This window comes from Salmo trutta, chromosome 13, assembly GCF_901001165.1.
Source record: "Salmo trutta chromosome 13, fSalTru1.1, whole genome shotgun sequence".
NCBI classification, from domain to species: domain Eukaryota; kingdom Metazoa; phylum Chordata; class Actinopteri; order Salmoniformes; family Salmonidae; genus Salmo; species Salmo trutta.
In genome coordinates, this window is record NC_042969.1 from 10,550,730 (window position 1) to 10,563,877 (window position 13,148).

The following is a 13,148-nucleotide window of genomic DNA, read 5'->3' on the forward strand; positions in this document are numbered from 1 at the left end:
CTATTGTGGACAGTCTGAGCACTGATGGAGGGATTGTGCATTCCTGGTGTAACTCGGGCAGTTGTTGCCATCCTGTACCTGTCACGCAGGTGTGACGTTCGGATGTACCGATCCAGTGCAGGTGTTGTTACACATGGTCTGCCACGGCGAGGACGATCAGCTGTCCGTCCTGTCTCCCTGTAGCGCTGTCTTAGGCGTCTCACAGTACGGACATTGCAATTTATTGCTCTGGCCACATCTGCAGTCCTCATGCCTCCTTGCAGCATTCCTAAGGCACATTCATGCAGATGAGCAGGGACCCTGGGCATCTTTCTTTTGGTGTTTTTCAGAGTCAGTAGTAAAGCCTCTTTAGTGTCCTAAGTTTTCATAACTGTGATCTTAATTGCCTACCGTCTGTAAGCTGTTAGTGTCTTAACGACCGTTCCACAGGTGCATGTTCATTAATTGTTTATGGTTCATTGAACAAGCATGGGAAACAATGTTTAAACCCTTTACAATGAAGATCTGTGAAGTTATTTGGATTTTTATGAATTATCTTTGAAAGACAGTGTCCTGAAAAAGGGACGTTTCTTTTTTTCTGAGTTTATATGTAGTATTGGGAGATGTATTGGGTTTTTAATGTAGAGCAGACTCCTTATCAATACATATAGAAAGGCATCTTTTAGTTCTCTGAGAGAGAAACAAAACAAATATATCAAAGCAGCCCGCTTCTAAACTATTTCAACATCTCAATTGCATTGCCTTCAAATACGATTTACCATTAAATCAACCTGGTTTTGTCGAACAGTATAATCAAGCAAGATCTTGGGAGTATTGTTCGAAACACCTGTGTCCAAAAAGCCTGCAAGATAATATTATGCAGCTACTGTTACTCTTGCTATCGACAGGAGGCACTTGTGTTGATTTATTCTCTTTAGGTATTCATACCCCAATGAATCCGTCCTCGTGTTTATTCGACCACTCTTCACAGCTCCCTAACCCTGCATATTGTTTCGAGAGATGAGGAAGTGCACCCACAAGAGATGGCTGAGCACCCAGCAGCTGATAGCATTAGCATCCCAGTCCTTAGTAGAATGTATTCCTCTGGGTTACCTTTAGGTACAGTGCAGCATCCCACCACTTCTTCTATCCCTATGTCATCGCTACCTTTATTGCCAAAGGCTTGAAAACCCCCTTGACTTGCTCTTGTATTTCTGTGTGGTCAGCTATGTGAAAGTCAATGAGATTTCATCTATTTCACAGCAGTATGGGACCTGAGATAAAAAGCTGTTTGGATCAGATAGTCAAATATGACTCAGTTAAATTTGAGATATAATTAAAATGAAAAGAGCTTGAAGTATCTTCATTATGTGAAAGAAGCACACTCAGATATGAAATATTAATACTCTTTTGAGCATATGAAATAAATGCATTTTTTGATATGATAGTAAAAATCGATTACTTTTGTACCCTTTTGAGGTGGCTCTAATTTTGGTGCTTATTTGAGCGTGTCTAATGAGAGTTTGGGGAGAAAGTACTTCAGAGATGAATGGCTCAACTGTGTATTAGAGGAACCAAGGCACGGAAGGACAGAACAGTCTTAATTCATAGTCATGGCCACCTTTTTCTTCAGTGCAACTGAAATATTCTTTCCTTGATCTGGAGCATAAATGAACATTTCAGACCTCACATAGCATTACCTCACTGCGCTGTCAATATTTCTGTCAATCATTTTTGATTCCCCTCCTTGTATTTATGCAAGGAAAGCTGTCGGTCTTGTTCACACACAGTCCAAATAAGGTCTTATTGGTGCATATTATATTAAAAAAATACTTTCATACATGTCTCTACCAAACCAGCTTAACCAAAACTCATTTTTATTTGGTTAACGGTCACCCCATCAGTAAATGCATAAATGCTATTGATATAAATACTTTTTAAAAATGATTTCCATACTTCGACCATATTTGTTGATATGTCTTACAGTGTGATTTTTTTTTTGTATGCATATGGCAACACAATATGTGTAAAGTCTGTCTGGCTCATTTCCTGTTGTTTTTATCAGTACCTTCTGCCTTTGACCTTAGCTTACCCATCCAAGAGCTGAAAGATGTGCAAGCATATTTGTCAATATTGACCGCTTGTCTCCTGTGTGAATGACATATTCATTTTGTGTTACAGGCCCCATATATTTACATTAGCTTTGTTTGAACAGCATATTAGCCATGTAATCATTACTTATCGCAAAAATGCTATCAGAGAAAACAATTAGGTAACTATTTCCCAGCAGTACCTATGTCTTCTTAAGAACTGGTATAATTGGAACAAATGTTTTTACATGTTTTTTTTTTTATATGATTCAGATGTTCTTTTCTCTACTTGTTTTGTATGTATGCGAGTGCTGTTCAGGAACCCTGTGATGTGATCTCTGGGACATAATGGGGGGAGGGGCTTTGTTTTGGGGGCTTTGCCACAGTGAAGGCTGGTGCCTTCTCTTCTTTTCTCTCTTCTTGGAGCTGAGTACGGTGCTAACATCTTTTCTCTAACTCTAACTCAGTCTGGTTCAAATCAGCTTCAGAGAGTTAAAATGAGTGCTGTGGATTCCGCGGCCTGTAGTAGTTCAGTCACTCACTAATCGGGCTTCGTGACAACGTGCCCAGTGCCTACATGCTGGAGTCCAGGGGTGTGTTGTCTTGTCGTAACTGTCTCACTTTCTCTCTGTGCAGATGAAAAAGGTGCTCTTTTTTTCTTGTTGATTTGTTTGTTTGCTTTTCCCCGCGGTCCGGGCTTGCTCTGGAAAAAACGGAACAGAGAGAATGGTAAATAAAGTTTTGGACCGTGAAGAAGTTGCTGTTATTGAAAGCACACAAAAAGCGGAGAAGCTGGGGTAGCTATATACCTGAATGATTCTTCTTCAGAGAGAAAGAGTATTTATTTGGAGTTATTTTCATGCGACTCACAGTAACCTCAGTGAAATGCTTCGGGATCCCAGTTCTAGCTGTAGTTAGGCATTGACAGCTAGGCTAAGAGGCTTACATGCTTCCCTATTCTGCTCACTGCAGACCGTGGTTCATATCCAGACTGAACCGTTGCCAGTGTGGAGACCATGACATGTCAAGGCCTCAAGTCATAAACTCCTCTTTTCTCATTTTCTAGACTCTTATCCTCTTGTTATCTCCGAATTATCCACACCGCGGTTGGGGCGAGCTGTACGTAACTGATAGTCTGATTGCCTGAACTTGACTACCAGCTAATTGAGATGTCATAATGCTACTTATGAAGACCAGAATAAGCCATGGTACCTGTGGAGGCTTTTAACCTAGTTTTTGTAAGAGTAATTAAGTCTTAATAATATTTTCGTGAAACAGCGGTAGTAATTTTTGAATGGATACCCTGGATAGACACCCAAAGTATTCCAGGTAGTCTCAAAATGGCCCGGTGTTTATGTTCCTGTAATAACAGTCTCCACTCTGAGAGTGTGATGGCTCTTTTTCACTCTGGCCCCCTGAGCTCTCCTGTAAAGCTCTGTAATCACCCAGGCGACCCCTACGTCTGACCGGGGTCACTCAGGCGGCTAGTCTGGATGAAACACACTCCAAAAATACGGATTGTCTGGCCAGGGCAGCACTGCACCACTGCACCCACTCAGAAAGGCAGCTTGGCTCTTGATGGTGCCATGCAGTGAGTCACAATCCCACAGGTGGTGCCGATTGAGGGGCAACTGTCTGGAATTGGCTTTCATTTCAACATGATATTTCCATTTCAATTGTCTATTTCAAAGGCGTTAAACTATCATCTGCAACTTGGACCTGACTCTGGGAATGAGGAAAGAGATGTGGTCTGGATGTCATAGTGAGTTCATTAGCCTGATAAATGTTACAGTCATATTTTCCTTCAAAACAAAGGGAAATAAGTCCACAGTAACCAACCTTCACAGTGGCACTGGTCATCGATTTAATCTGTCTGAATTTTGTATTATTATTATTTATTTATACTGTAAAGTTTTGACTCCTGCAGTAGCTTTTTGTTTTTGAAAAACATACAGAGATTTGATATCCTTCCCTGTGTTCATTATTTTTTATTTTTGTTTTGTTTAAAACATACAAGATTTACAATATAAAACATACATACGATTTTATGGCCTAAATTATGAATTTATAACTGTGCTCCCTTCTTTGTATTGTAAGTGATGACGTCTGCTCAATGCTCTCTGTGTACAACCAGCACAAGCTGTGCTCCTCTTTGGGTCAAGTTCTGGCAAAATTAAAACTAATGTAAAACTGGCAATGTGGTTAATTGTATTTGCAAGGAAAATGTGCAATATCCTTTTCTCAGATGGTTCCAGGTTTCAGCGTAAAAATTCCATTTAACGTATTTTTGTTGGCTTTCCAGTCAATTCCTCAGGTCACAAAAATGCCTTCCTGGTCTTGAGGGTGACCAGGAATCTCAGATCACACTAATGCACCCGGATATGAAATGGCTGGATTTTATTTTGGTCTTGTCGCTCTTGTTTTTTTTTTATGCCTCTGTTACACAAATTTCGTCCGAAAAAAAAAGTTCTGGGCACTTATTCAGGTGTCCTTTTCCTTGTTCTCTTTTTTGTATTATGATAATTTATTTCCATTGCCACATTAAAGGAGTTTTTGGTAGAGAACTGGGCTGGAATTTCTTACACACAATATTAAGGATGTTTTTTGTCAAAAACGTAAGTGTGTATTTCATCAATAAATGCCTTTAAAAGTGGCTGTAATGCCTTGGTGTCTTTGATCTGTCTGATCCCAAAGAGATTGCTCACACAGCCTGGTCGCTGAGAATAGATGTAACATAGTAAATGTACATTTGTAGCCCTCCAGTTAGTATGATATGTTACGTTTGGTGTGGTTACTAAAGACAGAGAGTTACTTAAAACCTCTTACATCTAGATGTTCCGCTAGCGGAACGCCTCGCCAATATCCAATGATAGGGCGTGGCGAGAATTACAAACTCCTCAAAAATCCCAAAACTTCCATTTTTCAAACATATGACTATTTTACACCATTTTAAAGACAAGACTCTCCTTTATCTAACCACATTGTCCGATTTCAAAAAGGCTTTACAACGAACGCAAAACATTAGATTATGTCAGGAGAGTACCCAGCCAGAAATAATCAGACACCCATTTTTCAAGCTAGCATATAATGTCACAAAAACCAAAACCACAGCTAAATACAGCACTAACCTTTGATGATCTTCATCAGATGACACTCCTAGGACATTATGTTATACAATACATGCATGTTTTGTTCAATCAAGTTCATATTTATATCAAAAACCAGCTTTTTACATTAGCATGTGACGTTCAGAACTAGCATACCCACCGAAACTTCCGGTGAATTTACTAAATTACTCACGATAAACTTTCACAAAAAACATAACAATTATTTTAAGAATTATAGATACAGGCTCCTTTATGCAATCGCGGTGTCCGATTTTAAAATAGCTTTTCGGTGAAAGCACATTTTGCAATATTCTGAGTAGATAGCCCGGCCATCATGGCTAGCTATTTTGACACCCACCAAGTTTGGCACTCACCAAACTCAGATTTACTATAAGAAAAATTGGATTACCTTTGCTGTTCTTCGTCAGAATGCACTCCCAGGACTTCTACTTCATCACCCAATGTTGTTTTGGTTCCAAATAATCCATAGTTATATCCAAATAGCGGCGTTTTGTTCTTGCGTTCAAGACTCTATCCGAAGGGTGACGCGCCGGCGCATATCGTGACAAAAAAAGTCTAAATATTCCATTACCGTACATCGAAGCATGTCAAACGCTGTTTAAAATCAAGTTTTATGCGATTTTTCTCGTAAAATAGCGATAATATTCCGACCGGGAGACGTCTTTTTCGTTCAAAGACTGAAAGAAGAAAATGGTGTCTTCACATGCACGCGCGTTTGTGTCATTGTTCTCAGATCGACCACTATCCAAATCCCCTACTGTTTTCCGCCCAGGGACTGCAGAGTCATCATTCCCCGTTCTGGCGCCTTCTGAGAGCCTATGGGAGCCTTAGAAAATGTCACGTTACAGCAGAGATCCTCTGTTTTCCATAAAGAGGCTATAGAAGGCCAAGAAATGGTCAGACAGGGCACTTCTTGTATGGAATCTTCTCAGGTTTTGGCCTGCCATATGAGTTCTGTTATACTCACAGACACCATTCAAACAGTTTTAGAAACTTTAGGGTGTTTTCTATCCAAATAAAATAATTATATGCATATTCTAGTTTCTGGGCAGGAGTAATAACCAGATTAAATCGGATACGTTTTTTATCCGGCCGTGAAAATACTGCCCCCTATTTAAGACAGAAACGATAGGGTGGAGGTTGGTCAAGGAGGATATGTGGGCGTATAACGCTATCGTCTAGCAACCCAACGGTTGCATGTTTGAATCACATCACGGACAACTTTAGCATTTTAGATAATTAGCAACTTTGCTACTTCTTTTTAAGGAATTAGCATGTTAGCTAACTCTAACTTTAACCTCTTACCTGCTAACCATAGCCCTAAACTTAACCCCTTGACCTAACCATAAACTCTAACCTAGCTAGCGTTAGCCACCTAGCTAACCTAGCCAACGTTAGCAACAACAGATTGTAATTCGTAACATATCATTCAAATAGCAAGTTCTAAACCTATTATACGAATTGGAATTTGTAAAATATCAAAGGAAATAGATGTTGACATCCACAATTTATGAAAAACAGGACAAATGATTACAGCTATGTCTTTCTGGGTAAGTCTCAGCTTTCCACACCTGGATTGTCCAACATCAAATCAAATTTTATTGGTCACATAAACATATTTAACAGATGTTATTGCGGGTGTAGTGAAATGTGTTCCGAGCGCCAACAGTGCAGTAGTGTCTAACAATTCACAACAATACACACAAATCTAAAACTAAAATAATGGAATTAATAAATATATACATTGCCAGTTTGATACTGTACACACCTACACATTCAAGGTTTTTTCTTTATTTTTACTATTTTCGAAATAGTACATTTCGAAATTTGTAAAATAATAGTGAAGAACTATGAAATAACACATTTTGAATCATGTAGTAACCAAAAAAGTGTTAAACAAATCAAAATATATTTTTATTTGAGATTCCCTATGCCTTGATGACAACTTTGCACACTCTTGGCATTATCTCAACCAGCTTCACCTGGAATGCTTTTCCAACAATCTTGAAGGAGTTCCCACATATGCTGAGCACTTGTTGGCTGCTTTTCCTTCACTCTGCGGTCCAACTCATCCCAAACCATCTCAATTGGGTTGAGGTCGGGTGATTGTGGATGCCAGGTCATTTTGATGCAGCACTCCATCACTCTCCTTCTTGGTCAAATAGCCCTTACACAGCCTGGAGGTATGTTGGGTCATTGTCCTGTTGCAAAACAAATGATAGTCTCACTTAGCGCAAACCAGATGGGATGGCTGATCGCTGCAGAATGGCGTGGTAGCCATGCTGGTTAAGTGGGCCTTGAATTCTAAATAAATCACAGACAGTGTGACCAGCAAAGCACCCCCACACCATCACACCTCCTCCATGCTTCACAGTGGGAACCACACATGCGGAGATCATACGTTTCCCTACTCTACGTCTTACAAAGACGAGATTGGAACCAAAAATCTCACATTTGGACAGGTTCTACCGGTCTGATGTCCCTTGCTTGTGTTTCTTGGCCCAAGCAAGTCTCTTATTATTATTGGTGTCCTAAGCAATGGTGTCTTTGCAGCAATTCAACCACAAAGGCCTGATTCACACATTTTTTGGGCTGCAATCTGAGGTGCAGTTATCTGTAATGAACTTATCCTCTGCAGCAGAGGTAACTCTGGGTCTTCCTTTCCTGTGGTGGTCCTCATGAGAGTCAGTTTTATCATAGCACTTGATGGTATTTGCGACTGCACTTGAACAAACTTTCAAAGTTATTGACATTTTCCACATTGACTGACCTTCATGTCTTAATGTAATGATGAACTGTCGTTTCTCTTTGCTTATTTGAGCTGTTCTTGCCATAATATGGACTTGGTATATGGACTTGGTCTTTTACCAAATAGGGCTATCTTCTGTATACCACCCACACACCCTACCTTGTCACAACACAACTGATTGTCTCAAACGCATTAAGAAGGAATGAAATTAACTTTCAAAAAGGCACACCTGTTTGAAATGCATACCTCATGGAGCAAAGAATGGCAATAGTGTGCAAAGCTGTCATCAAGGCAAAGAATCTCAAATATAAAATATATTTTGATTTGTTTAACACTTTTTTGGTTATTACATGATTCCGTATGTGTTATTTCACAGTTTTGATGTCTTCACTATTATTCTATTATATAGAAAATAGTAAAAATAAAGAAAAACACTTGAATGAGTAAGTGTGTCCAAAGTTTTGACTAGTACTGTAAATATTACGATGAGCAATGTCGGAGTGGCATTTACTAAAATACAAATAGAATCGAATACAGTATATATATATGAAATTAGTAAATCAGTATGTAAACATTATTAAAGTGATGATCTTTTTGGCCTTCCTGTGACATCGGGTGCTGCCTGGAGGGCAGGCAGTGTGCCCCCGGTGATGCGTTGAGCAGACCGCACCACCCTGTGGAGAGCCCTGCGGTTGCCAGCAGTGCAGTTGCCGTACCAGCTGTTGCGCCTTCTTCACCACACTGTCTGTGTGGGTGGACCATTTCAGATTGTCAGTGATGTGAACGCCGAGGAACTTGAAGCATTCAACTTCACCACTGCGGTCCCATCGATGTAGATAGGGGCATGCTCCCTCTGCTGTGTCCTGAAGTCCAGGATCAGCTTCTTCGTTTTGTTGACGTTGAGGGAGAGGCTGTTTTCCTGGCGCCACTCCGCCAGGGCCCTCACCTCCTCCCTGTAGGCTGTCTCGTCATTGTTGGTAATCCGGCCTACTACTCTTGTGTCATCTGCAAACTTGATGATTTAGTTGGAGGCGTACATGGCCACTCAGTTAACAGGGAGTATAGGAGAGGGCTGACCATGCAAGCTTGTGGGGCCCATGTGTTGAGGATCAGCGAAGTGGAGGTGTTTTTTCCTACCTTAGTTCAGTTACATTTGCTTTCTTGGGTACAGGAACAATGGTCAACATCTTGAAGCAAGTTGGGACAGCAGACTGGGATAGGGAGAAATAACATTTCTCTGTAATCACTCCAGCCAGCTGGTCTGCGCATGCTCTGAGGTTGCGGCTAGGGAGCCGTCTGGGCTGGCAGCCTTGCGAGGGTTAACACTCTTAAATATCTTACTCACGTCTGCCACGGAGAACAAGAGCCCACAATCCTTGGGAGTGGGCTGTGCAGGTGGAATTGTGTTATTCTTCATTCCTGTCTGCGCGACGTACTGAGAACCCAGCTGGTTGTATGGACGGGGACAGTATATCCGGAGAGAACCATGATTCCGTGAAACAGAGTATGTTACAGTCCCTGATGTCATTCTGGAAGGAGATCCTCGCTCTGAGCTCGTTTACTTTATTGTCCGGAGACTGAACATTAGCGAGTAATATACTCAGAAGCGGTGGATGGTGTGCACGCCTACTGAGTGTGTACGCCTCTCCGAATACCTCTTCTCAGCATCTTGGAGCAGCCTCTGTGATAAGTTAAATTGCCCTGGGGGGTACGAACAAAGGATCCAATTCGGGAAAGTCGTATTCCTGTTCGTAATGCTGGTGAGTTACCGCCGCTCTGATATCTAAAAGTTATTTCTGGCTGTATGTAATAACACAAAAAACATTCTGGGCTAATAATGTAAGAAATAACACACAAAGAAACAAAATACTTCAAAGTTGCTTAGAAGCTAGAAGCTGAGCTGCCATGTCTGTTGGCATCATCTTGTTGTTGATCATTGGTAGACAACCATTTTCAGGTCTTGCCAAGCAGATATGTCAAAACTGTAACTCGGCCACTCAGAAACATTCACTATCTTCTTGGTAAGCAACTAGTGTACATTTGGCCTTGTGTTTTAGGTTGTGTTTTAGGTGAATTCATCTCTCAGTGTCTGGTGGAAAGAAGACTCAACCAGGTTTTACTCTACGGTTTTGCCTGTGCTTAGCTCCATTCCGTTTCTTTTTTTCATCCTGAAAAACACCCGTCCTTAACAATTACAGGAATACACATAACATGATGCAGCCACCACTATGCTTGAATTATGGAGAGTGGTACTCAGTAATGTGCTGTATTGGATTTGCCCCAAACACAACACTTTGTATTCAGGACAAAAAGTTAATTGCTTTGCCAAATGTTGTTGCAGTATTACTTTTTTACCTTTATTTAACTAGGCTGGTCAGTTAAGAACAAATTTTTATTTTCAATGACGGACTAGGAACAGTGGGTTAACTGTCTTGTTCAGAATGACAGATTTTTACCTTGTCAGCTCAGGGATTTGACCTAGAAACCTTTCGGTTATTAGTCCAATGCTCTAACCACTAGGCTACCTGCCACACTTTAGTGCGTTATTGCAAACAGGAAGCACATTTTGGAATGTTTTTTGTTACGATGAGCGAAGGGGGGGAACCCAAGAGCGGACTCAGAAGAGGAAGCCGGGATGAATGCACAAAAGGTTTATTGATCACAGAGAAATGGGGAGTGCAGAACCGGGGTAGCTCAGATGAGTTGCAAAAACCAGGAGTGTAGAGTGAGGATGGAGTTGGCTGAGTAGAACTGGGGAACAGGTCCTGAGGGGAATCGAAGGTAATGGTGGTGAGTGATATCCAGAGCAAGGTGATTGGTGGTGAGATGTGGAACAGGATCTGCTCTGACTCCAACCACACACACAGACAGAGACAGAGACAGAGAGACAGAGAGACAGAGAGAGAGACAGAGAGACAGAGAGAGAGAGAGAGAGAGAGAGAGAGAGAGAGAGAGAGAGAGAGAATACACAGGGGGGAGAACTGCAAGTTAGGACGACACCGGATGGACACCAGAGGGCGTAGTGGGAGCAGATGTGACAGTTTTTATTATGTACAGGCTTCCTTCTTTTGACTCTGTCATTTAGGTTATTATTGTGGTGTAACTACATTGTTGTTGATCCATCCTCAGTTTTCTCCTATCACAACCATTAAACTCTATCAGTTTTAAAGTCACCATTGGCCTCATGGTGAAATCCCTGAGAGGTTTCTTTCCTCTCTGGCAACTGAGGTAGGACGCCTGTATCTTTGTAGTGACTAGGGGTATTATTACATCATCCAAAGTGAAATTAATAACTTCACCATGTTCAAAGGGGTATTCAGTGTCTGCTTTTTATTATTTTTTACCCATCTGACAATAGGTCACCTTCTATGCGAGGCATTTGAATACCTCCCTGGTCTTTGTGGTTGAATCTGTGTTTGAAATTCACTGCTCGACTGAGGGATAATTGTATGTGTGGAGTACAGAGATGAGGTAGTCATAAAAAATCATGTTAAACACTATTATTGCACACAGAGTGAGTCTATGCAACTTATTTAGGCTTGCCTTAACAATGGGGTTGAATGCTTATTGACCCAAGATATTTCAACTTTTCATTTGTAATGAATTTGTGAAAAACATTTAAAAATATAATTCCACTTTGACATTATGTGGTGTTGTATGTAAGCCAGTGACACACAATCTCAATTTAATACATTTTAAATTCAAAATGTAACAAAAAATACTTTCTGAAGCCACAGTGTAACTGAGTCCAGGTTGGCTCACAGGGATGTCCATCCATCCAAATACTATCTGTACTAAATGCTGACACCGATATCACACCAAAAACTCTGCAATCATGTCTTTCCAATGAAGACTTGGTTAATGATCCAATAACGTTGTCATACCCTCTCTCATTTCACATCGGACCATTTTATCTAGATGTACTGGAACCGCTGGGATCTAATGAAGCATTGAAAATAAACAAAGCACTTCATTGCAAATGGAAGCATTTGTATTCTAAGGATGGGCATATGGCTTATGTGTTTCCCCACTGGCAAGTGAACCTTTCTTTAGTTTTCGATGACTACTTGACTAGAATTAAACGTAACTGAACAAATGTATGCAAATATCTTACCCAAATCTTAACATCAACATCAATATCCATTCCACCATAATTATGTGAAGGAGATAATATCATTGTCACGCACTGACCATAGAGAGCCCTTGGTTCTCTATGGTGTTGTAGGTCAGGGCGTGACTAGGGGGTGTTCTAGTCTTTTCATTTCTATGTTGGTGCTCTTAGTATGGTTCCCAATTAGAGGCAGCTGATGTTCGTTGTCTCTAATTGGGGATCATACTTAAGGGTTCCCTGTTCCCACATGCTGTGTGGGATATTGCTTGTGTTAGTGTGTTTTGCACTACGACTTTCACATTCGTTTTATGTTTGTTTATTGTTTTGGTAGTTTCACTATATAATAAAGTATGTGGAACTCAAATCATGCTGCGCCTTGGTCCATCTCTCCTCACGATCGTGACAGAATATCCCACCAAACAAGGACCAAGCAGCGTGCAACGGTGGGAAAAGTGAGTTGGACCTGGGAAGAGATCTTGGGAGGAAGCAAGACCCTTCCTTGGCGGGAGTCGCCAGGAAATCAGGAAGGACAGCGACAACGCCGGGGACCGCAGCCACAGAAACCCCAAGATTTTTTTGAGGGGGGGCACGAGGGGTGGTCAGCCGAGCCAAGGAGAGAGCCAGAGCACGCCTGGGAGTCGATGGAGCAGTGTGAGGAAGGATATCGGAGAATGATGTTGGCTAGGAGTATGCTGCAGCACAGGCGTGCTGAAGAGTGTGACACCAGTCCGGTGCCATCTGTGCCAGCTCCCCGCACTCGCCCTGAAGAGCCAGAGACCATCAGGGAGGCAATGGAGAAGTTGGGGGAGAGAGAGAGGAGAGAGATGTTGGTCAAGTGTGTTCTACTCAACATTCGACCTGAAGAGCCTGTCAGCAGTCTGGGGAAGTCTGTGCCAGTTTCACGCTTCTGGCCTCCAGTGTGCCTCCCCGGTCCATGTCCTGTGCCAGCTCTCCGCACCCTCCCTGAAGAGCGTGTCACCAGTCCAGTGCCACCTGTACTGGCTCCATGCACCAGGTCTCCAGTGCGCCTCCCCAGTCCGGTACGTCCTGTGCCAGCTCCCCGCACTTGCCCTGAAGTGCGTGTCACCAGT